General features: G+C 35.9%; 2 long non-coding RNA genes across 2 annotated transcripts in view; one reads left to right on the top strand and one right to left on the bottom strand.

The window, feature by feature from the left end:
* Positions 1 to 13,487: 13,487 nt before the first annotated feature.
* On the bottom strand, positions 13,488 to 15,223 carry LOC112671081 (uncharacterized). The gene is made up of 3 exons (XR_003143379.3): positions 15,176 to 15,223; positions 13,945 to 14,051; positions 13,488 to 13,776 (listed from the first exon to the last, which is right to left on the bottom strand). It is a non-coding gene; the product is annotated as an uncharacterized LOC112671081 (long non-coding RNA).
* The window catches only part of LOC112671082 (uncharacterized), a 31,055-nt gene continuing 20,065 nt past the window's right edge, over positions 15,179 to 26,168 (top strand). The window contains exons 1-2 of the long non-coding RNA XR_003143380.3: positions 15,179 to 15,395; positions 22,765 to 22,847. This is a non-coding gene — a long non-coding RNA (uncharacterized LOC112671082). The remainder of the gene's footprint in view (positions 15,396 to 22,764; positions 22,848 to 26,168) is intronic.

Raw genomic sequence — 26,168 nt, forward strand, 5'->3', positions numbered from 1 at the left:
AGCAAGAATCTAGATAACCTGTGAGGTCATGTTAAGCTCCAAAGTTCTAAACAAAGGAAGGCATCATCTGGGGGCCATATAGAGGTCTCTGAATTACAGTTTCATAAATTCTACCCACAGCAGGAGCTATGAATTGTGCATGTCTCTCCTTCAGGACCCCTTCAGTGGAGATGCAGAGATTTGCTCCTATCCAACCTTCAAGAAGAAAAGCCATCAGAGAGAAAACAGGAATGTAAGTATCACAGACCCTGCACCAATTCCACTGATTCCCCACGCCACATTCCCTGCTATGAAAATTTGCAACACATTTCAAAAGTCTTATTTAATTCTAAAATCCTCCTTTTCCTTCCTGCCTCCTACCCACGCTGCCACACAACCCAATTTTTTGGAAACATCCTGTGAGGCAAACCAGAGCTCAGAGCAAGGTTGGGGGTAGGAGACTGTCAAAATGCAAATTGCTTAAAACTCGTTATTGTTGTCTTTTTTTCTTTCCCCTCAAAGATCTTGGCCTGGTGTAACATTTTATAGACTATACCTTATTAAGAAAGAACTTCTGAGCACTACACTCCCGGTTCTCAAAACAGTGGCTTTCAGAATGGCATAGTAACACCAACTTTAGAAAAAGGTAAGCACAGGAGTTTAAAAAAAAAAAAAAAAAGAAAAAAGAAAAAGAAAAAAACAATAGGGAAAAAAAAAACTTGATTAAAGAATATTCCTGCATGATAAATCCAGTCATGCAAGCCTATTACACATCCAAAGAATTAATTAGAAACCAGTTAATCTCTAATCTAAGAAAATAATATAGCATATCTTGCTTTAATATGTTTGAGTTTTGACTGACATTTCATTTGTTCAAGAGGATTTTTTTTGCTCTTTCCTGTCAAGAGATGTTGGCAAAGCTGTGTGTAATCAACTTTTTCATTCTGTCTGGCAAAGACTATTAGCCGTTAAGACAGGGATATGTACAGTGTGCCTCTGTCATGGATTTGGGTACACAGCATATGGATATACAGCCGTGAAACAGGAAGTTTTTAATGAGACATCTCAGCCCCCAAATGTGACCTGTTTGAATACATTCAAACTCTGTCTAATGCCTCCAGTGCTCTCTGCTGGCATTTTGCAAGTGGGAAGAAAGTAGGTGATAGTAAACTGTCTTCTTGAGTCTGCAAATACCATTCCCATGTGACGTGTCTCCATTCCCCCACCTCTTGGAAAACCGTGATGGAAATGACCTACCTTATTTAATCAGTGTTTATACTTGATTAGCCCCTCAGGCCACAGCAGTGAGGTTAGGCTAAGAATGGAAAGTCGTCTACATGGGATTTGTACCTTTCCTGCATCCGGGAGAGATTCGGTGTACTCCAGCACAGCAAAGTGATTCTCAGCCCCATCCAGCCAAGGTGAATGGGAACTACAGAACTACGGGAGGGAGTTAAAAATGAGCCACGGTTCAACCGGGCCTCTAGGAGAGCCTAAAATGGAAAATGGGCCAAACAAAATAATGTATATTTTTAACTCATAAATAGGCCATCAAAATTATATTCAGTTTTTATAAAGTGTTCTGATACAAATTTGGCCACTAATGCTCTCCCCTGCCTGACCATCCCACCTTTCTTTCTTTTCTTTTCTTTTTTCTTTCTTTCTTTCTTTCTTTCTTTCTTTCTTTCTTTCTTTCTTTCTTTCTTTCTTTCTCTCTCTCTCTCTTTCTTTCTTTCTTTCTTTCTTTCTCTTCTTTCTTTTCTTCTTCTCTTTTTTAAGATTCTATTTATTTAAGAGAGAGATCATGAGCAGGGGTGGGGTGGGGGGCGGAGGGCAGAGGCAGAGGGAGAAGCAGACTCCCCTTTGAGCACAGAGCCCAACATGGGGCTCCATCCCAGGACCCTGAGATCATGACCTGAGCCTACGGTAGATGCTTAAGTGACTGAGCGACCCAGGCACTCCCCATCCGGTATTTCTTTCTTTCTTTTTTTTTTTTTTTTTTTTAAGATTTTATTTATTTATTCATGAGAGACACAGAGAGAGAGAGAGGCAGAGACACAGGCAGAGGGAGAAGCAGGCTCCATGCTGGGAGCCTGATGTGGGACTCGATCCCGGGTCTCCAGGATTATGCCCCGGGCCGAAGGCAAGCACTAAACCGCTGAGCCACCCAGGGATCCCCCATATATCCTGTATTTCTTAAGTCATTTTATTTCACTGCATGAAGAAAATAATAAAAGGCTTTGTTAGTTAATGACTCTACAATCAAAAGGAATTAAAGAATGTAAATAATTACTTGAATTGTTTAAATTATTATGGCTATTTAGCTCTAATTACATGGGTATTTCAGGAAGGGTTCTATGTCCTACTTTGCCCTCTGCTCCCAATAAAAATTATCTGGGTAAACATAGCTATTCTTCTAAACACTTTTTGGGTACATAAACTAAGTCCTCAGTTTTCTCAGTGGGACATTAACTTTTAAATCTTTTTAGCACCTAGATTCTATGATGACTTGGAAGTTGTAAATCATTCCACCTTGCCTTTACATAATTACAAACTAATAATTCATTCATTCATTCATCTTTTTTTTTTTCTTTTTTTCAGGAGACATCTAATAAGCATCAGTATCTTTCCAGGCACAAGAGTGACCAAAACCAAATAGTTCAGTGGGAAAGACAAAAAGCCAAATAATCAAACAAATAAATCCTACTGAACAACTGTATTAAGGACCAGTTCTACGAAAGCTTATGATTGGGGAGATTTTACATATTCTGTGAAAGTGACATTTCACCTGAGAACTGAAAAACAAGGAAGAGGCACCTGGGTGAAGGCTATGGTGAAGGATTGCAATCACAGAGAACAGCATGCACAAATGCCCTGGGGTAAGAAAGAGCCCAGTGTATTAAAAGAAGTGAACCATGATGGAAATCTAGTTGCATGTAGCACAAACAGTACAATGAAGGCCATAGAACATGAGAGGAAGAGTGTCTCCATTCAGGAGGGGTGGTTAGGGAAAGCTTTCTAGGCAAAATGGAACTTGGAGCTAAACTTCTAAGAAAGTGAAGATTTTAGAAAGGAAAATACTATATATTTCTGGCAGCTGGCACAGCAAAAACAAAGGTATGAAAGTACGAAAGCATAAAACATGTCATTTCCTTTATATTGACATTCTTTCATGTGTATGTGACCTGATTTATTTGAAAGTCAAAAAAATGTGTTGCCATATTTTAAAATGGAATTTGTATATAGAGGAACCTAAGATATGTATAAAAGGTAAAACTACAAAATTTGCCAAAAAAAAAAAAAACATAGAAGATTTTCAGGATTTAGGGCTAGGCAAAAAGAGTTCTTAAACTTGACACCAAAAGCACAGTCTGTTTAAAAAAAAAAAAAAAAAAAAAAAACTTTGATAAATTGAACCTCATCAAAATTAAAATTTTTGTCTGCAAAAGCCCCTGTGAAAAGTATGAAAAGACAAGCTAGAGACTGAGAGAACATATTTGCAAACCAAATATCTAACAAAGGACTTGTATCTAGAATATGTAAAGAACTCTCAAAATTCAACAGTTAAAAAAATGCAATTAGAAAATGAGCAAAAGACAGGAAGAGACATTTCGCTGAAGAGGATATGCATACAGCAAATAAGCACATGAAAGGATGCTTTACATATCAGCCAGGGAGAAAATGCAAATGAAAAACCTTGATGAGATATCACCCTACACCTACCAGAATGCCTTAAACAAGAAAGCAACACCACCAAATGCAGGCGAGGATGTGGAGAAATGGGATCGCTCATACACCATCCTAAAATGGTACAGCCATTTTAGGAAATAATTTGGTACTTTTTATAAAATTACACGTTCAATTATTACATGACCTAGCAACGGCCTTCTTGAGAATTTATCCCAGAGAAATAAAAACATATTCACACAAAAACCAATGCATGACAGTTCATACCAGTTTTATTTGTAATATCCCCAAACTGGAAACACCCTAGATGTCCTTCGACCAGTGGGTGTGTTACCAGCCAGATTCCAAGAGCCACCTGCTTGTACTCACTAACCTCTGTCTTACGTTCCTTAAGCTCTTCTTTCTGGATTACCTCTCAACTCAGGCAAATGAAACCAGAAACCACCTCTCAGGTGATGGCAGCTGCCCTGATAAGACCTCCCACTGGCCCCAACTATGCAGACCTTTTGAGCTAAACTCCTGCCTCAAACCTGCGTAGATGGACCTTGGCATGACCTCTGGAATGGCCTTCCATTACCTTTTCCTCATTTTAATATTAAAATCTCTGCTCAAGAAGGAGCCTCAGTCCCATTTATATAACATACAATGTACCTAAGTAGAAGTAAGTTTTCTTTGTTTAAAAAAGATTTTATTTATTTGAGAGATAATGTGAGAGCATGAGCAGAGAGGGAGGGGGCAGAGGGAGACGGAGAAGCAGGCTCTTCACTGAGCTGGAAGCCCAACATGGGGCTCGATCCCAGGACCCTGAGATCATGACCAGAGCCGAAGGCAGATGTTTAACTGACTGAGCTACCCAGGCGCCCCTATAGACAAGTTTTCTTAAGACCCATGTGAGACCTTATGCCCACCTCTACACACATTGACAAGACCTCTCTATCTAAATAGTCATCCTAACTCTAAACAAAAGGAACCCATTTACCCTCACCTGGGGAGTCATGGCTCTGGAAGCCATTCCCCATGACCTCCTTATTTTCTGCAAATTAAAGTTCTGTGTGACAACTCAATCTGGTGTAGTTTCTGGCTCATCAAGGGGCAAACTCTCGTTCGTTTGGTTACAAATGGTTAAACTGTGACACAAACCTAGCATGCAATACTATCCAGGAGTGAAAATTAACCAACTATTAATATACACAGCAACTTGATGAATGCTTGGGATTATACTGATCAGAAAAAGCCAAAAGCTACATACTTTATAACTCCATTTATATAACACTTTTGGGGAAAAAAATACACATGGAGAACATATTAGGGGTTGCCAGAAGTTAAGGATATTGAACATCCTCTATTAGAAAAAATAGATATTTGTTGTCTAGAATATTATCTTCCCTTAGAACATTTTCTTCTGACGGGTAACTAGGGAAGTAGCAATCCTAAACCGCCTTAGCCCAGTTAATATGATTAAAGCTAGGCTTCAGTCCATGCAAGATTTGACTTATTTAGGGTTTACCCTTGATCCTAGCATATTTCCCTTCTGTACCCTCACCCAGGCATAGGAGACTGACCAAGGTCCCTGCTTCTGCAGACTATGAACCCCAAGATTTGTTCCCAAGACATTTGAGGCTACTAAAGCTCTGCCCAGCTCTGCCTCATAAATCCATACATGTTCCCCTGGTTAAAAGCTTACCTTTCCAGGCTTTCTTCTCAGAAAATTTTGGCTTCCTACATCTTCACTGCCTTGTTAATTCTCAGTGCTTCAAACAGATTCTTTTCTCCAGATTTTCGAATTTTTGTTGTTGGAAATGTTCAGTGGAAGAGGAAGTCTCAATTGCCTTTTCACATTGACTTTTATATAACTTACCCTACTTTTTGTCTGGAGACTTTCACCCAGGCCATTAATTCTTCCTCTTCAATATAAAATTTTTACTACTGATCTTTTCCCTTTTGAAAGATCAAAATTCTTTGTCTTTGCCTGTCTTGAGGCACATATTTGTATCCTATGTGATTGGAATTTTTTCTGGCTATGGTTGCCTAGTGTGACCACCATTCTCATTCAGATTTTTGAAATAATTTGCCATAGTATCTTCCAGCATTCAGAGTTGCCAATGAGAAAACATGGCTTCATTAGATCTGAAAAAATTTTCTTCTTTCTCTGCTTCTTCTTCCTTTGCCTCTTTGTATCCTTCTCTCCTTCCTTCTCCTTTTCCACATTTTATTCTCTTCCTCCTCTCCTTCCATTCCTTCTATCTTCTCCTTCGTTGATAAGTATTTCCCTTCTGTTTCTCCATGATGCATTTACTATCTTTTGGATGTTGGAAGGTCATTATCATTGATCTATATTATTATGGTGCTTTTCACATGTTTATGGGTTCTTATAATAAAATGTAAGCAATGGTCTCAAGTTCTAAGTTTTATCCTTTCTGTTATATTTGCATGTATGTATTTCAGCAATCATATTAGTGTTTTTTCTCGTAATTTTGTGTAGTTTCTCCTTGTTATCTCGCTATTCCAGTCTTGTAGAATTATGTGCTTATTTTAGAAATGAAGTAACTTCTTTTACCCAAGAATATTGCCTTTTGTATGTATCTCTGTTTGATGTTTTAAAAATATGCCTAAACAAAATCTTTTCCAGTCCTTCTTCAAAAGGTGGAGACTAACTCCCTTCTCCCTTGAGTGTGGGCTGAATTTAGTGACTCCCTTCTAGTGAAGTGAATATGATTGAAGTTGTCACCAGTAAAAGGCCTATTTAAACAATTTACAGTTGAGGCACCTGGGGTGGCTCAGTTGGTTTAGCATCTGCCTTTGGCTCAGGTCATGATCCCAAGGTCCTGGGATCGAGCCCTGTGTGGGGCTTCCCGTTCAGCAGACAGCCTGCTTCTCCCTCTCCTCCCTGGTCATGCTATCTCTGTCACTTTCTTTGTCTCTCTCTCTCTCTCTCTCTCTCTCTCTCTCAAATAAATAAATCAAATCTTTAAAATAAATAAATACATACACACATACATATAAGCAATTTCTGATCTAGAAGTACCAATGTATATGTCCTCCTATCTCATTGATGTGCCTAGTAAACTGCGGAATAACTTCCCGATAACAATGCTGGAGAACATTTCCAATTCAAATACCAGTTGAAATATTTTAGAAAGATGACATTTAAAAGTAGAGGACCAAGCTACGCTGATAGTGAGTTTAAATTACACGAGCTACTAAAGGTAGCTTTTATGCAATCGGGTAAGTTAAAAGTTCTTTTCTACCAAAGCAAAATTGCCATAAAGGACAAGGCAAAAATAACATATTCAATTAATGGAATATGCGATTCCATCTAGAACAGACTGATAGATTGCTGGCTGAAACTGGAACAACCCAGACCAAATGGTAAAAACATGCCAGTGGAAGTAACAAAACTTGGTTCACCACCAATCATGAGGCTGGATGTCTCATCCAAATCTTTGTTCACTTAGTGGCATAAATCACTAGTTCCTGATTGTATGGATATTAATACACAGGTTTTTGTTTTGTTTTAGTATTTACATGTATCGGGCACTGAGCAAGGTGCTAGAGATACAAAAGTGAGCAAGAAATAGACATAGGGTCTGTTCTGAAACTTATTTTCTTGAGAGAAATAGAAACATTAATCATATAGTCACATAAATAATTATTTGACTAAGTCAGCATTTCCCAAACTTTGGAACACAGAATTTATTAAAAATGAAAATGTATTGATGCAACACCAATAAAAGATCATAAGATATAATGTGCAAATGAATGAAAGTAGACAGCAGGAAGCGGTATCACAGATTACTTAATTACTGTGAGGAGTGATAAAAATTTGATTCATGTGGGCTTTTTTATTCTATAATAGAAAAAATCCAAATTATAGAGAAAAAATATTTTATTAAAAACAAGAATAAACAAGATAATAAAATATCACAATACATGTAAGAAAATAAGACAAGATATACAAGATAGACCAGCAAAAACAAAATAGACCACATACATCAATATGATAGTTTGTAAATGCTGCCTATGCATCAGTGCACAAACTGAATGTCATTTATACATGCATCAGGTGATCAATCATGCGACATCTTGGCATTCTTCATGGCTGCACCCCAATTCTTAAAAGGCAGACGATAACACAGTAAAACAAACAGAGATAGAAATGTCCTTAACACTTTTCCAAACATATACATACATATTGAACACTTTTTGTAAGAAAATCTATTCCATGCATCACTATCTTTTCCATGAGTACCCCCTCTTACCCAAGTATTTTGTTTTTTGAACTCTGTTTCAGTACCAATGGGGAAATCTCTGCAGGAAGGTATTTTAACTCTTTATAGAATAGAAAGGTAGTAGAAAGTTAAGAATAGAAACAGACCTGAGAGATAATTTTAGCTAAAATAATAATACTATAAAAGAGGAAAGTCAATGTTTTCAGAAAACTGCAGTATGTTGGAGACTAAAATATCATAAAGGAGGGGCACTTGGGTGGCTCAGTCAGTTAAACACCCGCCTTTGACTCAGGTCATGGTCGTGGGGTCCTGGGATCAAACCCTGCATCAGGCTTCCTGCTCAGTGGGGAGCTGCTTCTCCCTCTCCCTCTGCCTTCCCCCCACTGCTTGTGCTCTCTCTCTCTCTCAAATAAATAAAATCTTTTTAAAAAATAAAATATAAAGGGAATCTAACTAGATCTATAGAAATGATGACATTGGACATAATTCTTAGCCAGCATTCATGTAATGTTGACCTTGAAATTTTCCCAAATAAATTCATTCCTTCATTTGTTTATTCAGTAGGTATTAATGGACTACTTTTGTTGTGCTAGAGATCATTATAAAACCTGAGAAAACAGGGTCTTGTAAGCCCTCAAACAACTCACAATTTAATAAGGGATCATGATAACAATGATGTCATGCCTAACATATGGTTCAATAGGAAAAACATTAAATACTATGGAACTTCAAATCAGTTAAAAATTAGAGACTCAGAATTCAATCTCGACTTTATACAAATATGTTCCTTTTTCATGTGCAATGTTTGGGAAAGAGAAGGAAAATATTCTAGGTAAAAGAACTAACGTTAATAGAAACATGTAGGTATACAGGCACCAAATGTTATTAGAACTCCTACATCGGGCTGGGATTGATGTAATGTCTTCTTTATTAAATTCTCTATTTATTTCCTTTCAACCAAGATAATGAATGTATCCATAGACCCCGAATGTTTTCTTGTGCTCGTCTGTAACTCCTCCCTCCTCCCCCAACAAGTAACACTAGGAAACCACTGATCTGCATTCAGTCATACATCTTTACGTTTTCTAAAATTTTATGTATGTGGAATCATACAGCATGTGCTCTGATTTGGCCTGAATTCTTTCACTCAGCATCATTATATTGAGATTTATCTGTGCAGCTGCATGCATCAGTAGTTTATTCTGTTTTATTGCTGAATAGTATTCCATTACACGGATATACCACAATTTGTTTACCCATTCAGCTATTGATGGACATTTGGGTTATCTCCAGTTAGGGCAATTACAAATATAGTTGCTATAGCAAACTCTGTACCAGTCTTTGTATAGATATATATTTTTATTTCTGTTTCATGTATCAGTAGGAGGGGAAAAGCTGAGTTGAATACTGGATGTACATTTACCTTTTTAAAGAAAATTCTAATTCTTTCCAAAACACTTATTTATACAATTTTATATACCTGCCAATAATGTATGAATGTTCCAGTGTTTCACATCAAACATTTGCCACAGTCTTCAATTTTGATATATTCTCCTACATATGCAATGACATGTCATGATTTTGATTTGCTTTTCCCTGGTGACTAATGAGGTTGGTCATGTTTTCATGAGCTTATTTGTCATTCGTATGTCTTTTACCTATTTTATTATTGCATTGCTACTGAGTTTTCTTATCAAGTTTGAGAGTTCTTTACCTATTATAAAGGATACAGTTCCTTTCTCAAACATGTGGTTTGCCAGAATTTTCTCCTAGTCTGTGACTCATCTTCTCATTTTCACTACAGTGTCACTTAAGGGCAGAAGTTCTTGATTTTAATGAAGTTTAGTGTGTTAATTTGTTCTTTCATGGATTTTGTTCTTTGTGTTAAGATGTGTTATATGGTCTAAAGCAGGAGTCAATAAACTTTTTCTACAAAATTTCAAATAGTAAATTACTTAAATTTCCAGGCCACCCAGTGTCTGTCATACATACATAGCTCTATAGTTGTCATATAAATTGACATGGCTGTGTTCTCATGAAACTTTACCTAGAAAAATATAGAATGGGATATATTTAGCCTGTGAGCCACAGTTTGCTGACTCTCAGCCCAAAGGATGGTCTGTCTGGGTAAAAGTTCCATGTACAGTTAAAAGAATGTATATCTTGTTGTTGTGAGAATTATTCTATAGATGCAAAAAGATCAAGTTATTTGATAGTGTTAAATCTTCGACAGCCAGACAGTCTTTCTTATTTGCTGTGTGCTTGTTCTATCAATTATGAGAAGAAGAGTATTGAAATCCCCAACTATAACTGTTAATTTGTCCATTTCTTTTATCAGTTTTGTTTCAAGTAGAGGAATACCTTGGAGATATGACAGGTTCAGCTCCAGACCACTGGAATAAATCAAATATCACAATAAAATAAGCCAAGCAAATTTTTCTGTTTCCCAGCAAATAAAAAAGTTATGTGTACACTATACTGTAGTCTATTAAGTGTGCAATGGTGTTATGTCTATAAAGATGATGCACATACCTTAATTTTAAAATGTTTTACTCCTGGAAAGCCAGAGTGACTCAGGTGGCTAAGCGTCCACCTCAGGTCATGATCTCAGGGATGTGAGATTGATCCTCGCCTTGGGCTCTGCACTGAGCATGGAGCCTGCTTAAGATTCTCTCTCTTCCTCTCCCTCTGTCCCTTTCCCCAGCTCATTCTCTCTCTCTCTCTCTCATATAAATAAATAGATAGATAAATAAATAAATAAATAAATAAATAAATAAATACATACATACATACATACATACATACATACACTTTACTTCCAGAAGAGGCTAACCATTATCTGAGCTTTCGGTGAGTTATAAGCTGGTGGAGAGTCTTGCCTCTGTGTCGACAGCTAATGACAGATCAGGGTGGTGGCTGCTGTAGGTCAGGCAGCCATGATCATTTCCTAAAATAAGACAACAATGAATTTTGCCACATAGATTGACTCTTTTTTTCACGAACGATTTCCCTGTAACATGGGATGCTGTTCGACAGCATTTTAACCTCAGTTAGAACTTCTTTCAAAACAGGAGTCAATTCTCTCAGACCTTGCCACTGCTTTATCAAGTGCATGCATGTAATATTCCAGATTCTTTGTTGTCATTTCGACAATCCTCACAGCGTCACCCAGAGTAGATTTTATTCCAAGAAAATGCTTATCACTGATCACCATAACAAATATAGGAATAATGGAAAAAGTCTGGAATATTGTGAGAACTACCAAAATGTGACACAGAGGCACCAAGTGAGCAAATGCTCTTGAAAAAAATGATGCCAATAGACTTGTTTGCCACAGGCTTGCCACAAAACTTCAATTTGTTTAAAAAAAAAAAAAGCAGTATCTGAAGTGCAACACAGGAAAAGATAATAAATGAAGCAAGTCTATATTTTATAACTGTTATGGGTGAAAACCTGTTTAAGAGAATGTTCTCTGCTGAATCAACATCTTCATCATTATGAAATGATCCCCTTAATCCCGGCTAATAATCCCTGTTCTAAAATCTACTTCATTGTACATTAATACAGCCACTTGCTGTCTTCTAATCACTCTTAACATGATTACCTCTTCCATGCTTTTACTTTTAACTTACTGTGTCTTTGGATTTCAAGTGGATTTCTTGTTGGCAATATATATTTGGATCTTGCTTTTTACCTAGTAGGACAATATTTATCTTTTAATTGGGGTGCTGAGAACATTTACATTTAATGTGTCATGGAGAGTTGTATTTAACTCTCCTACTCCGATGCTTGTTTTCTATTTGTCTAATTTGCTCTTTCTTGTTTTTTTTTTCTTTTCCCCCCATTTAGTTTTGTATTATCTTTTTATGATGCCATTTTTGTCTGATTTTTAGCTATAATTTTCCATTGTATTATACTTACTGTTTCTGAGACACATTTTTTAAGAGATTTTATTTATTTATTCATGGGAGACAGAGACATTGGCAGAGGGAGAAGCAGGCTCCATGCAAGGGTCCCGACGTGGGACTTGATTCCGGGACTCCAGGATCATGCCTGAGTCAAAGGCAGACACTTAACCACTGAGCTACGCAGGCGCCCCCTCTGATACACATTTTTAAATTATGAGGGTCTACCTTCAAGTGATACTACCTTTCATGTGAGCCTACAACAATTTACTTCCATTTGTACTCACTCTACCTTGATGTTAGTCTTGCCATATGTATATTATAAACTCACAAGACATCACTGCTCTATTTGTTATAAGTACCCAATTATCTTTTATATAAATTTGAACAAAAAAGTCTTTATATTTACCCATATAATTAGCATTTTCAGTAATCCTCACTGTTTTTCTTACAGATTTCCACCCACCACCTTTTTCCTTCCTATAACATTTCTTATAATACAAGTCTGATAGTAATGAAATTTTTTAGCTTTTGTATGTCTGAAAATGTCATTATCTCACCTTTAATTTTTGAAAGGTAATAGCATAAGGTAAAGAATTCTAAGTTGAAAGTTTTTTGAATTTTGTTTTTCTTTTTATTGTCTTAAAGACATTTCACTGTCTGGCTTGGCTGTTCCTCAAGAATCTGCTATCTTACTCTTATTACTTTTTATGTAATGTGTCCTTTTTTTGTCTGACCTTTTTTTTAATTTAAATTTTAGATAGTTAACATACAGTGCAATATTGGTTTCTGGAGTAGAATTCAGTGACTTATCGCTTACATACAATATTCAGTGCTCATCAAAACAAGGGCCCTCCTTACTCCTCATCTCTACTCACCTCCCTCTACCAACTCTCAGGTTGCTCTCTATCATTAAGATTCTCTTATGACTTGTTTCTATCATTCCTTTTTTTCTTTTTCCCCTTCCCATGTGTTCATCTGTTTTCTTTCTTAAATTGCACATATGAGTGAGATCATATGTGGTTTGTTTTTCTCTGATTGACTCACTCTACTTAGCATAATACACTCTAGCTCCATCCATGTTATTACAAAAGGCAAAATTTCACTCTTTTTGATGGCTGAGTTTTATATATATATATGTGTGTGTGTGTGTGTGTGTGTGTGTGTGTATGCCACACCTTTATCCATTCATCAGTCGACAGACATTTGGGCTCTACATAGTTTGGCTACTGTTGATAATGCTGCTAAAAACATTGAGGTGCATGTATCCCTTGAATTTGTATTTTTGTATCCTTTGGGTAAATACCTAGTAGTGCAATAATAGCATCATTAGAGTAGTTCTATTTTTAACATTTGGAAGAACCTCCATAATGTTCTGCAGAGTGGCTGCACCAGTTTTCATTCCCACCAACAGTGTAAGAGGGTTCCCCTTTCTCTGCATCTTCACCAACACCTGTTGTTTCTTGTGTTGTTACTTTTAGCTAACCTGACAGGTATGAGATGGTATCTCACTGATTTTGATTTGCATTTCCCTGATGATGAGTGATGTTGAGGACCTTTTCATGTATCTATTAGTCATCTAGATGTCTTTTTGGGGAAAAGTGTCTAGGTTTTCTAATTATCACTGATTTTATGCAAAATGATTCTTTTTTTTTTACATTTTTTATTTAAATTCAATTTACCAACATATAGATAGTATAACACCCAGTGCTTATCCCATCAAGTGCCCTCCTCGTTGCCCCTCATCCAGTTAGTTACCCCATCCCCTTTCCCTCCTCCCCTTCTGCAACCCTTTGTTTGCTTCCCAGGGGAAATGAGTAAGAAAAATTAGAGAGAGAGAGAGAGAGAGAAACCATGAGAGACTCCTAACTCTGAGATGCAAAGTGATTCTTATGTGTTTTATAGTTTCGTTCATGTGTCTTGGGCTTGGGACTCATTGAGCTTCTTGGATCTGTGAGTTTATAGTTCCATTGAATCTGGAGAAAAAAAAATTAACAGTTTCTCTAGCTTCCTTGGCTTCTCTGAACTCCTAGTCCCATCTCCTCAACTTGGGGAGATTCCTGAGCTTTTTTCAGAGTTTGCTCTCCCTGTATCATCCTGGAAACTTTCTCCAGGCAGTAAACTGGAACAATCATAGTACTCACCTCATTTGTTTTCCATCTCTGAAGAATCACTGTCCTTCATCACCTGATATCCAGTGATTCCAGGTGGGAGGGTAAGTTCAATCCTATTTCTCCATTTTACCTAGAAGCTGAAGTTCATACTTGTAGGTTTTTAAGGCTCTCCTTTTTATTACTGGTTTTAAATTTTATTACATAATGATTGGAGAAGATCATGGGTATGCATTGAACTTTTGAAATTTTTGAGACATTTTTAAAGGTCTACTACATGATCAACGTTTATAAATATTACATGTATCCTTGAAAAAATGTATCCTTTTTGTTTGTTGAGTATAGAATTCCATATACAGTTGCATGAGCTTAATAAATTTATTATGTTTAAGTGCTTAATGTAGCTGCTCATGTTTTATCCCTTTGTTCTATCAGTTTCTGAAAAGAATGTTTTCAAACTCAATCTAAAAGTTTTGTTTCATCGATTTCCTATTTCAGGTCTGGTAGCTATTGCTTAATATATTTAGGGACTATGTGGATAAGTCCTTGTGTACTTATGATAAACATTCCTTACTTTTTTATAGTCAATTTTAGCAGCATGTGATGTCATTCTTTGTGCTTTCTAATATTATTGCCTTAATTCTAGTTTTTCAAATATCAAGATTCATCTTATAGCATTTTTATGACTCATATTTTCCTAATGTACCTTTCTTATCCACTTATTTTCAACACTTATTAGTCTATTTTAAATATACTTCTTTTGAATAATATATTAGCTCTTAAAAATATTTACTGTAACATTAGAAAACATAGAACACATGTAATAACAGATATTCAATATCCTTTCACAGAAAAATATAAAATATTATTGAGAGAAATTAAGGAATACTTAAATACAGGTATATTCTATATTCTATGTCCAAGTTTTGAGTTATTTAATATTATAAAGATATCAATTCTATCAAATTGATCTATACATTAAATGCAATTCTAATATAAAAATCTCCAGAGGTTATGTTGTAGAAATATATAAGCTGATTCTAGAATTAATTTGAAATGCACAATAGGAACAAAGATTATTGTCTTAGTCTGTTCAGACTGTCATAACAAAATACCATAGACTGGATAGCTTATAAAAATCACAAATTTCTTTCTCCTAGTTCTGAAGGCTGGGAAGTCCAAGGTCAAGGTGACAGTAGATTTGGTGTCTAATGAAGACCTGCTTTATGACTTATAAATAATTGTCTTTTTGCTGTGTCCTCACATGGCAGAAGGGTCAAGAGTGTTCTCTGAGGTCTCTTTTGTAAGGATACTAAAATCATTCACAAGGTTCTACCTCTATGATGTAATCACCTCCTAAGGGTTTCACATTCTAATACCATCATATTGATATAGAATAATCATACTGTTTAGAATTTAACAAGCAAATGTGGGGGGAGGGTCACAAACATTCGGTCACAGTAGTAAGCCTGAAGAGGACATAGGTGAGTCTTACTTTACCAGATATCAAAACTGTAGTAATTTTTTTAAAGTGCAATATTGGCACAAGTATAGACTAATAGATAAGTTGAACAGAATAGTGTCTGACTTCAGACCCACACCTGATTTATGATAAGGGTAGTACTACAGACCATTGGAAAAGAACTGACTAAATAGGAAATGTACTATCCAATCAGATCTCTGTGTGGAAAAAAACGAAAACTGACTCTCATATCACTTTATCTGCAAAAATAAATTCCAAACAGTTTGTAGATATGTGTTTTCTCTAAATTAATATAGGACTCAGGATACAGAAACTTTTCTTAAGTAAGACACAAAATCGGTAGTCACAAATGAAAGGTTGAGAAATTATACTGATTACAATAAAGAAGTTCTGTTCTTCAGGAAACACCATTAAGTAAGTGAAAAGTCAACACAGTAAAAAGTAAAAGACAATATTAACTATGGCCATATTTTATAAATAAAAAACTCACATATATCAATAAGAAAAAGAAAAACACCCAATAGAAAAGAATTAAAGATTTGAATAACTACTTCATAGAATAAGTTATTAAAATGGCTCAAAATTATGTAGAAGTATAAAATCTCATTAGTAAGTAGAGAAACATGAATTAAAATAACAATGAGATACTACTAAAAGACCTCCCATAAGGATTAAAAATGTTTTGAAGACAACATATTGCCAGTGTTCGCACTGACAAGGATATAGACCAACTGGAACTCTCATCTATCCCAAATGGGAGTATACACTGGCATGATTATTTTCAACAATTTGGCACTATCTAAGTCTTATACTATTACTTATGTGTAACAAAAAGACAAATACAGGAATATTCACAGCAGTTTTATTTGTAATAATTCCAAATGGATACACCCAAATGTCCATCAAGTGTAGAAAGAATAAATTGTGTTTGTATATAATGGAATATTATGCAGCAATGAAAATGCCTTAACTGCAATTCATAGAACCCATAAATTTTATAATTTTCAGGGCAGGCAAACTCAAAAATATATATATATACCATGTGATTCTATTTAAATAAATTCAAAAACAGAGGTTCATATTAGATGGTAAGTCTATAAACAAGGTAGGAAGTAATTACTGAAAACCATAATAGTTCTTATCTTGGAAAGACAGTGATGGGAGGGGCATTTGGCGTTTCTGGAGTGCTAGCAGGTTCTATTTCTCAACAAGCATCATTTCTTTTTAATAAACTGGAAAGACCAAATCTTTGCCTTGTGTATTTTCTTTATGTCATATTTTACATTAAAGATTACTTAAAATAAAAAATGTCCATATAATGAACTAAAACATATCTTTTACAGCTTTATTAATTTTGCTCTGTCTTTTGGGTCGTTACAAAATAAACTTTACCCTCATGTTATAGAATATCCTTTCAAGGATTTAAATATAGCAAAGCCATGTGGCTTAAGGTTACACAGTTATTTAAGTAATAACAGGGTTGAATATGAGATTAAGGTTCATTTTGTTCAACTCTTCATCCACAAAGTGAATTCTTTTCATAATGTCTTGTCCAGATTGATCTAGCCAACACATGGATCCCTCAAAAAGTAAAGAACTCATGAACTCTGAGGAGATGACACCTCAAGGCAGATATATAATTAAAACCCGGTGATAACAGTAGCACAATATTTCTTACTCTACTTCTACACCAATACTTGGTAACAGTCTTGACTGTCTCACAGATAATAACAGTTTTACTAATTTCACTAACTTCTATCACTAACTAATTTCACTAACTTTCTATCTAGAAAAGATTATCTTAAAAGCTTGGTTGAGTTGATTAGAAAGAAGGTAGCAGAAATGACAGATTTCATGGAGTACCTTTCTAACTACAGATTTTCAACCTGCCAACACTTACATAGTCTTTCCTTTCATAAGGAGGGATTATCCTTAGTGATGACTTAAACACTAAAGAAGGCATTTAGGCATGAGGGCAAAGGTGTATGTCTGTCAAAGCACGAAAGAAAAGGGTAGAAAACTATAGAAGGTAGAAAAGACCTCCCACATTTTAATAAACAGGTGGCCTGGTGACTTAACGTGGCCTGGTCTAACCCTTTGGCTTGCTGCTACATTTTCTGCATATTACTACAGAGTGTAGCTTTGGGGTTTTTGAAAAATATGCATAACAGTTCGGTCATATACCATTTTATGAGTCTGAAGTCTTGGTTTGAAGTTCAAATTAATTCCACTGAACTACTTTGAGAAAATTGCAGTTCCACATCTTCTTTGCAAGTTGATATTTTAGTGGGTTATTAGATACCACCTATTTGTAAGCAGCTAGAGGACTTTGAACTTGGAAGATAAATAAATCTTTCTCAGGAAACTGTAGAGTAGCATGCTGAAAGGTAATTGTAGATTGAGTCTTAGAAAATCTCCCAAGTCATCTAGAATTAGTGGGACATTTCCATTCTTTCTTTGTGCCCATACTCTGGATGTGTCATCCAGAATGTGTTGCTCTTTTCATTTCACCAAAACCTATCAAGGATGTACAAATGTTTGGTCTCCTTCAAGATGTCTAAAAAAAAAAACAACAACAACAACAACAAAAAAACAAACAAACAAAAAAACACCTTGAGAAAATATACTTCTTTATACTTTGTTTTCCATTTTGTCTTATGAGTCTGTTCACTAGTTTGTTTACAAACTGGCTTCTCAGTTTGTACCACAGAATTAAGTTCTGAAAAAATGTAGTCTCACCAGTAATAGGTTTCACCAAGGTATTATTATCACCAAAGCTACTTTATAGACAAGTTCCAGTTCTAGTTATGGATGAGCATGTTTCATCCTGTTTCTCTCTTTAAATGCAATTAAAATTCCTGGACAGAATGAATGGAGAACAATTATCTAAAGACTCTGGAAAGTAAGTTGTAGTACATGTGTTGGGGAAAAAAAAAAACAGTAGATTTGGCAGTGAGTTTCTTGGTTTGTTCTTCCTTCCATATCTCTCATCCTGGGTTCAAAGGCAGCATAAATGTTGGAGATGTGCACCCTTTGTGGGCACAAAGATCTCTAAGAGAAAGAAGCCATCTCATTCAGATCCCTGAAGTGGGAGGGAGGGCCCCCTACAGGACAGAGAAAGTATGATAAACTCTCTGATTACTTTCTTCCAACCAGGCACCCAGCAGCCCAACTCCCAAAGCTCCAACTATTCTATGGTAGTTGTTACAGAGGCCAAACGTGAATATAAAACGCCAAAGGAGGAAAATCATCCTCTTTGACTGAGGAACTATGGTCTAAAGAGTATGTAGGGAATCCATGTTGCTCTTTTCTTTCCTGCTATTCTCCTGCCACTTGGCCCTGAAGGCTGACCCAACTGTTAGAAGTAAGCAACAAAACACAGACAGACTGAAGTCTCAGGATTTTTTTCCCAAAGAACAAGAAAGGGAGACCTCTGGATTCCAAAGACTGTGAGTGAGATAGCACAGAGGACAGGCTTTGAGAAAGAAAACTGAGCTCAGCCCAAGCTTCTCATAGAGGGGTATGTCCCTAAATGTGCCTGCTAGACTCTCAAAAGCTGTGGGAATTGAGCTATGGGTGTGGCCACTGTCAGGTTGCATATAGTTCTTGGGGAAAACCTTAGAAAACAGAACTGACTTTAGCAACATAGCCCATGGAAGATGAATCAGAATTTGTGGCCTGAACATAACTAGATTGATTGATGGCTAAAAAAGCAAAAATAAAAACACAATCTCTCTGTAAGACTTTTTAAAGACTTAGCGTCTCATAACATAATTTTCAAAATGTCTAGGACCCAATTTGAAACTATACAACATATAAAAGAATAAGAAAATTTTACAAATTCTCAAAGGACAAGACAATAACAGAAGCCTTGAGATGATACAAAATAATCAGATAATTTGTCAGAATTATCTGACAAGGACTTTCAACTAGCTATTATCATCATCATGAAGTAAAAATGAACACTCTTGAAACAAACCGAAAGACAGAAAGTCTCAGCAGAGAAATAGAAGCTATAAAATAGAACCAAATGGACATTTTAGAGTTGAAAAATACAATAAGTAATATAAAATTCCATGGATAGGTTCCATAACAGAATAGGGATGACAGAGGTAAGAGGCAGTGACCTTGGCAATAGGCCAGTAGAAATTATCTAATCTGAACAAGAATTAGAAAATTGGTATTAAAAATAAATAAAAGAACAAAGTGTCAGGTACCTGTAAGACAATATAAGAAGGCCTAAGACACATGTTATCAGAGCTCCAGAAGAAGAGGAGAAAAGATTTGGTGAAGAAAATATATTTTAAAGAAAAATTTATCAAAAACTTTTCAAAGTTGTTGAAAGATATAAACTGGCAGATAAACAGGTTCAGTGTACCCCAAACAGGATACATTTAGAGAAATGCATGCCCAGACATCATAATCCAAATTGGGGGGAAAAATCCTAAAAGCAACCAAAGAAAGCTGCACATTGCACATAGGGGAACACTTGAATTGATTGCAGTCAATTCAAATGACTACAGATTTCTTATTGAAAAGCATGGTGGCCCAAGCCATGGGCAGGAAGCCCCTATTAGAATAAGAACAGAGCTCAATGCCCTTGAAAGCCCCATATCAGAATGTAAACAGAACTTGAGAATTTGCTCCACCCCTTCTGGAGGTCCCCTAGACCAGCCCTTAAAACTAAGCTGAAACCCACCTCGGGGTCCAAGTCCCTCCTCCGCTGTGTCGGGTATACTTGGACCCAAGCTCGAGCTTGTAGCTTGTAAATAAACCCTCGTGCACTTGCATCGGTAAAAAAAAAAAAAAAAAAAAAAAAGGCATGGTGGTCAGAAAATAAAAAACTACATTTTTAAAGTGTTGGAGGCAAAGAACTGTAGGCCTACAATTCCATATCTACTTGTTTTATACCTATATTCAGAAACAAAGGCAAAATAAAGTTGCTCTAGAATGAAAGAAGCTAAGAGGCTTCATCACCAACTGATAAGCTCTGAAAGCAATGCTAAAAAAAGTTCACCAGAAAGAGATCTGTTACTATAAGAAAAATTGGCATTTTAGGAATAAGGAAAAGCAATAGAAATTTCAATTCTGAATATATATAATTGACTAATTTTACCTTCTTAAATTCTTTAAAATATTTATCTTAAAATATAAAATATATATAACATTTTCTGAAGAGATTTCCAATTTATGTTGATAAGTACGACATGAAAGGGGAAGAGTAAAAGGACCTATGTGCTAGCAAGCTTTTTACATTCCATTTGAAGTGGTAAAATATTAATTCTAAGTAGGCTGTGAACAGTTAAATATGAATATTGTGTCCTTTGAGCGACCACTGGGAAAACATGCATAAAGAGGTAAAGTTCTTAACTTTAGATTAAAAAAACATACACAAAAGTGCACCGTGTTCATGGATTAAAGAATCTAATATAGTAAATATGTATAGTCTCCTCAAATTGGTCTATTGATTCAATACAATTGTAATCAAAATATCAGCAGAATTTTTTTTGTAGAAGCAAGCATTCTCTTAAAATCATATTTAAAAAGGCAAATAGGAACACCCAGGTGGCTCAGCAGTTGAGCATCTGCCTTTGGCTCAGGGTGTGATCCCAGGGTCCTGGGATCGAGTCCTGTATCAGGCTCCCTGCATATGGAGCCTGCTTCTCCCTCTGCCTGTGTCTCTGCCTCTCTTTGTGTGTCTCCATGAATAAATGAATAAAATAAAATCTTTTTTTAAAGGCAAATAAACCAAAATAACCAAGACAATTTTGAAAAAAAGAACAAAGGTAGAGGATAAAGGCTATCCAATTTTAGGACTTTCTATAAAGCTACAATAGTTAAGACTGTGTGGTATCGATAGACACAGACCACTTAACAGGCTAAAGTCCAGATATACTCACACAAACAAAACAAGTTAATTTTTGAGAAAGACACAAAGGCAAGTAGGTGAGGGAAAAAATAGGTTAGTTTTCCCAAGCAGTGGCATTGGGACAGAGGATCCATGTGTTAAAAAAGAAAAAGCACCCAAACCTATATCTTACATCTCTTACAAAAAGTAACTTAAAATAAACCATACATTTATTTGTAAAATGTAGAACTATAAAACTTTTAGAGGAAATGCCAGAGAGAATCTTCATGCTCTTTGTGTTTGGCAAATAATTTTAAAATGTGACCCAAGGGTACAATCTATAAATGGGAAAAAAATGAATGAAATTTCAGCAAAATAAAAACTCTTTACTTCTTCAAAAGACACTGTTAAGAAAATCAAAATAAAAAACCCATATGTAATTCTCATATTTGACTAAGTATTTGTTGGATATATAATGAACTCTCAAGACTCAACAATAGCAAATGGCCTATTAAAAAACAACAACAAATGGGTAGAAGATTTGATCAGACACTTCACCAAAGACTTATGGATAGCAAATAAGCACTTGAGTGGTACTCAACATCATTAGACACCAGGGAAATGCTAACGCACACTTATTAAAATAGATGAAGTAAAAGAAAAACTTACAATATCAGGTACTCATGGATATGGAATAATTAGAATTCTCATTGATTGCTGGTGGGTGTGCAAAATGGTACAGCCTCTCTAGAAAAACGGTTTTGACAGTTTCTTGTAAAGTTAAACATACAATTATTTTATGACCCAGAAGTTGCATTCCTGTGTACTACTCTAGAAAAATTAAAACGTCCTGATGCATCCTTAGAAGGTCAATAGCAGCATAATACTACATCGCAGTGCTTGCATAATGTTATAATCATTCTATTTATTCTTAGCGATGGTTGTAAATCTTTTACTGTGCCTAATTTATAAATTAAATGTTATCATAGTTATGTTTGTACAGGAAAAACATAATAGGTACAGACCATCTGCAGTTTCAGGCATCCACTGGGAGTCTTGGGAGGGATTCCCCATGGATAAGGGGGACTGCCTTGCTACTTGGAAGAAAAAGGGAGCAAGTATTGATGCTCACACAACCTGATGAATCTAAGTGAAAAACACTGTCTCAAAAGGTTGCATGACTCTTTATACGGCATTTTGGAAAATGTAAAACTGAAGGACTGAAACTGCATTAGTGGAAGTGGATTCAATCATAAGAAAATGGTGACTAATGACATTTTTTTCTTATCAATAGATCTGTTTTGCTTCCTGATTGTGGTGATGACTACATGAATCTATACATGTATTAAAACTCATAGATCCACTCACACACAGAAATGTTGATTTTACAGTATGTTTATTTTTTAAGTGACATTACATCTCTTTAATGACTGAAACTCTTATTTATACCTTTGGTAGAACCAACAACACTAAAGATCATGCTAAGCACAGTTTCATCGATTTCTTTTTGAATTCTCAATAGACAACCATGTGAAAATTGAAACAACTTACAGCAATTAAATACACATGAATATTTTAGCAGTATAATCAAGAAGATCATATCAGGTAAAATTTATAACAAAGTTAATTTAATATGTATTACTGTTATGAATCATTATCTTTTGGGTTGCATCGTACACAGTCCATTTAAATGACTCTAATTAGTAAGACTTTTATGGTCTACTCATTTAGAAAATTTCACCAGTATCTGCAACCATTGTTAATGTTTTTAAATCCTGTTGCTCATCATGTGTAAAACTCCTATTCATCTCTCATGCTTAGAGGCCTGGGTAAAAAGAGAAATAATTCCTTGGAAGTAGCATAATTGAAGCATTGAGTCATTTAAGAGAAATGTTGGATTGAGTAGAAAAAAGAGTTAAAACTTAAGACATCTACTAGCCCACAATGATTTATTGCACACCTTTTGCTCACAGTGTAGTATGTTAGAAATTTAACAGGTATGATTACAAATAATCCAAGATCTCAGATTCTCAAAGAAATTCACAGAAGAGTGAGAAAAACGGAGTCCATATGATGGCAGATGCAAATTGTGTGAGTTGTAAAGTGTTATCTGAAATACAAAGCAGGTTCTATATATATGACAATGGAAATAATTACACAATTAGGGGCACCTGGGCAGCTCAAGTGGTTAAGCATCCAACTCTTGATTTCAGCTTGGGTCATGATCTCAGGGTTCTGAGATGGAGCCCCAACACCAGCTCTGTGCTCAGCAGGGAGTCTGCTTCAGATTCTCTCTCCCTCTCCCTCAGCTCCTCCCACGTGCTCACTTGCTCTCTCTCTCTCAGATAATAAATGAATAAATCTTTTTAAAAGGAATTAATTACAAAATTCTAGGTTGTTATAGAGGGAAAATTATTTGTAACCAAAAAGACCTAGGACTTTGTTCTTTGAGTTAAATAAGCTAGAAGTGAGGGCACGTCAAGGCTGCACAACATATACTTGTGGGGTCTGTAACTGAGCTGGGTGATGTATGGAACAGATGCTGAAGAAAATGAGAAATGTAGTTGGGAGAGGTTGAGTTTGAGGCATGAATCACACAGAAATGCCGGTTGGAAGCTCAGGACTGAACTCAAAGGATGAAGAGCAAAGTGCACAGAGGCTAATTAGCATAACATAGAAATATATGAGCTCACCAAGAAAATGGATAGATGAGAAAAAAGGACTGTGAGCAACACCTAAATCATACTGGTTTTAGGAGAAGAAGTTGAGATTATGGGCTGAGCAATGGCCAGTAAAGTAAGAGAACTAGGGAAGCTCATTAGAGGTAGAAGGGAAAACCAATATGAATCCCCAAAGAATGCTAATGAATTCCTCTTCATAGGCTGCCTGCCATCAATGGAAGCCAATTTTTTTAGATAAATGAAGATAGAATAAGAGTCTAGAAATTAGGAACACAAAGTAAAGATGTTTTAGGATATTAAACATCAAGTGTGAAAAACTACGCAAGCCTGATTCTCTAGGATATTACTTGGTCTCAAACGATGGTATGACCTCAACAGACATCTAAATTACATAAAGAATTGCCCCAGTTGTTCTTGAATAAAATATCTGTCCACGCATTGCCTCGGTATAAAGTCATTAAATTGATACCTGTAACTGTGTCTGGACAACATCAGAGCCCAGGAAGACATTGGGAGAAGCATTATTTTTAAGATGATTTGCAGTCTTCTGGGGAAAATAATGAGAGGAGAAATGTAAGTAGGGCTTCTCTCCAGCTGTGACCAATTTCCCCACCCTACATTCAGACAATCAGCTTGGAACCAGCAAACTCAGATGACTTGAGCTCCCAGTAGAACTCATTGCCCAGGCATGAGGGAATAAACAATAAAGAAGTGTAAACACCTATCTCTCAGGTCATGTTTTTTTTTTTTTTTTTTTTCCTTTTTTCTTCTCTCTCTCTCTATCTTTTAGGGCACATTGCTATACCATCCATAACTGATTCCTTTGAAAATCTGACTGCAAGATTTTGTAGAGTATTCTTAAGGTGCAGGATTCTGGACCTATTCTCACAAAGCTTTTCTTATTTGCTATGACCTATTCCCTAGTCACTAGGGGTAGAAATACTCACAGTTTCTGCGGGGAATTATAGGTGAGTAAGGCAGACTGGAGAAATTGGAATAGGCATCTTTCCAAGGGCCCTTGTTCCATTTTTTTTTCCAGTGGTCACACATGATAGTGGCCCCATGGGATGGTGGATGACATTTCACACCCAAGAAAACAGATAACAAAATTAGTTCCCCTCTTATGCTACACCAGCCTCTTCCCCCAGGACTTGACCACTCCAAGACAATACAATACCCTCATGGAAACAAGCTAAGTGGATTGTCCTGGTGTGTGTTTTCGTTTCATTTTAGTGAAGTTTTATTCTACTGCTATGGAGACCTGACTTGAGGGTATTGAAAAAATGCTAAATAATAATCAGGCTGAGAAAAAGAAATGGATTTCCCAGCATAGTAGGTATAGAGAGAACAGGCTTAATTATTGATTCTCATTCCTGCCTTGTTCACACCTCGGCTCACATTCAAATAACTTGAGGGAGAAAAGAGTTCAGAATCTAGTAAAGCAGAAATTATTCTAAGGCTGTTAGGTGTCAATTCTATACTTCCTTTAATTTGGAAATGTATTTCTATGTGGTTGTACTAGATCAATAAAGAAAATATGGGAAGAAAACTTATCAATATATATTCTAGCTGCTGAAGTTGTAGTTTGCCAGATAGAAGATTAAGCAAAGGAGGAGTCAGAAAGCCTGGCCTATGTGAAATTCTTAAGTCACTTGTCTATAGGATTTTTGGTTTAGAACATGTGCCTTTAACTACCAATTAGAAACCTCCAGGAAGTCTCAGGGGGGTGACATGGCATGGATTTTGCTTTAGTATTTTGTAACAGGGAGCTTTGAATCCCTCTAACTTTTTACTAAAGGGACTGTATTAAAAATTGAAGTCTTTCAAATTTATTCAAATACCTTCAACTGTCTCATGCTGTGTAAGGGTCAAATCCAAGGAGTTCATTTGGATGGGGGAAAAAAAAACATGTCCAAAAGACATATCACCTTTTCTACTTTCAACATGAAATAGATTCAGGCTTTTCAGTGAAAAAAAAAAAAAAAAAAAAAAGAATTAAAAGCCTGAGCTATATGAATAATAGGAACATGTTTGTAATTGTTTCACAAGCTTGGCTTTCAAGATGTTTCTACAGAAGCTCAGTGAAAAAGAGAGTTGAAGCAATTATGCATTCAATCTAGATGTCAGCTGAAGTCATCCTGTCCTTTGAGACTTACATGAAATTAATATCACCACTATGCACATCTTAAATGAGAAGCTCAATATCCACTCTAAGATTTTGACACACACCTTAAATGTACCATCT

This window comes from Canis lupus, chromosome 5 (assembly GCF_003254725.2).
Source record: "Canis lupus dingo isolate Sandy chromosome 5, ASM325472v2, whole genome shotgun sequence".
NCBI classification, from domain to species: domain Eukaryota; kingdom Metazoa; phylum Chordata; class Mammalia; order Carnivora; family Canidae; genus Canis; species Canis lupus.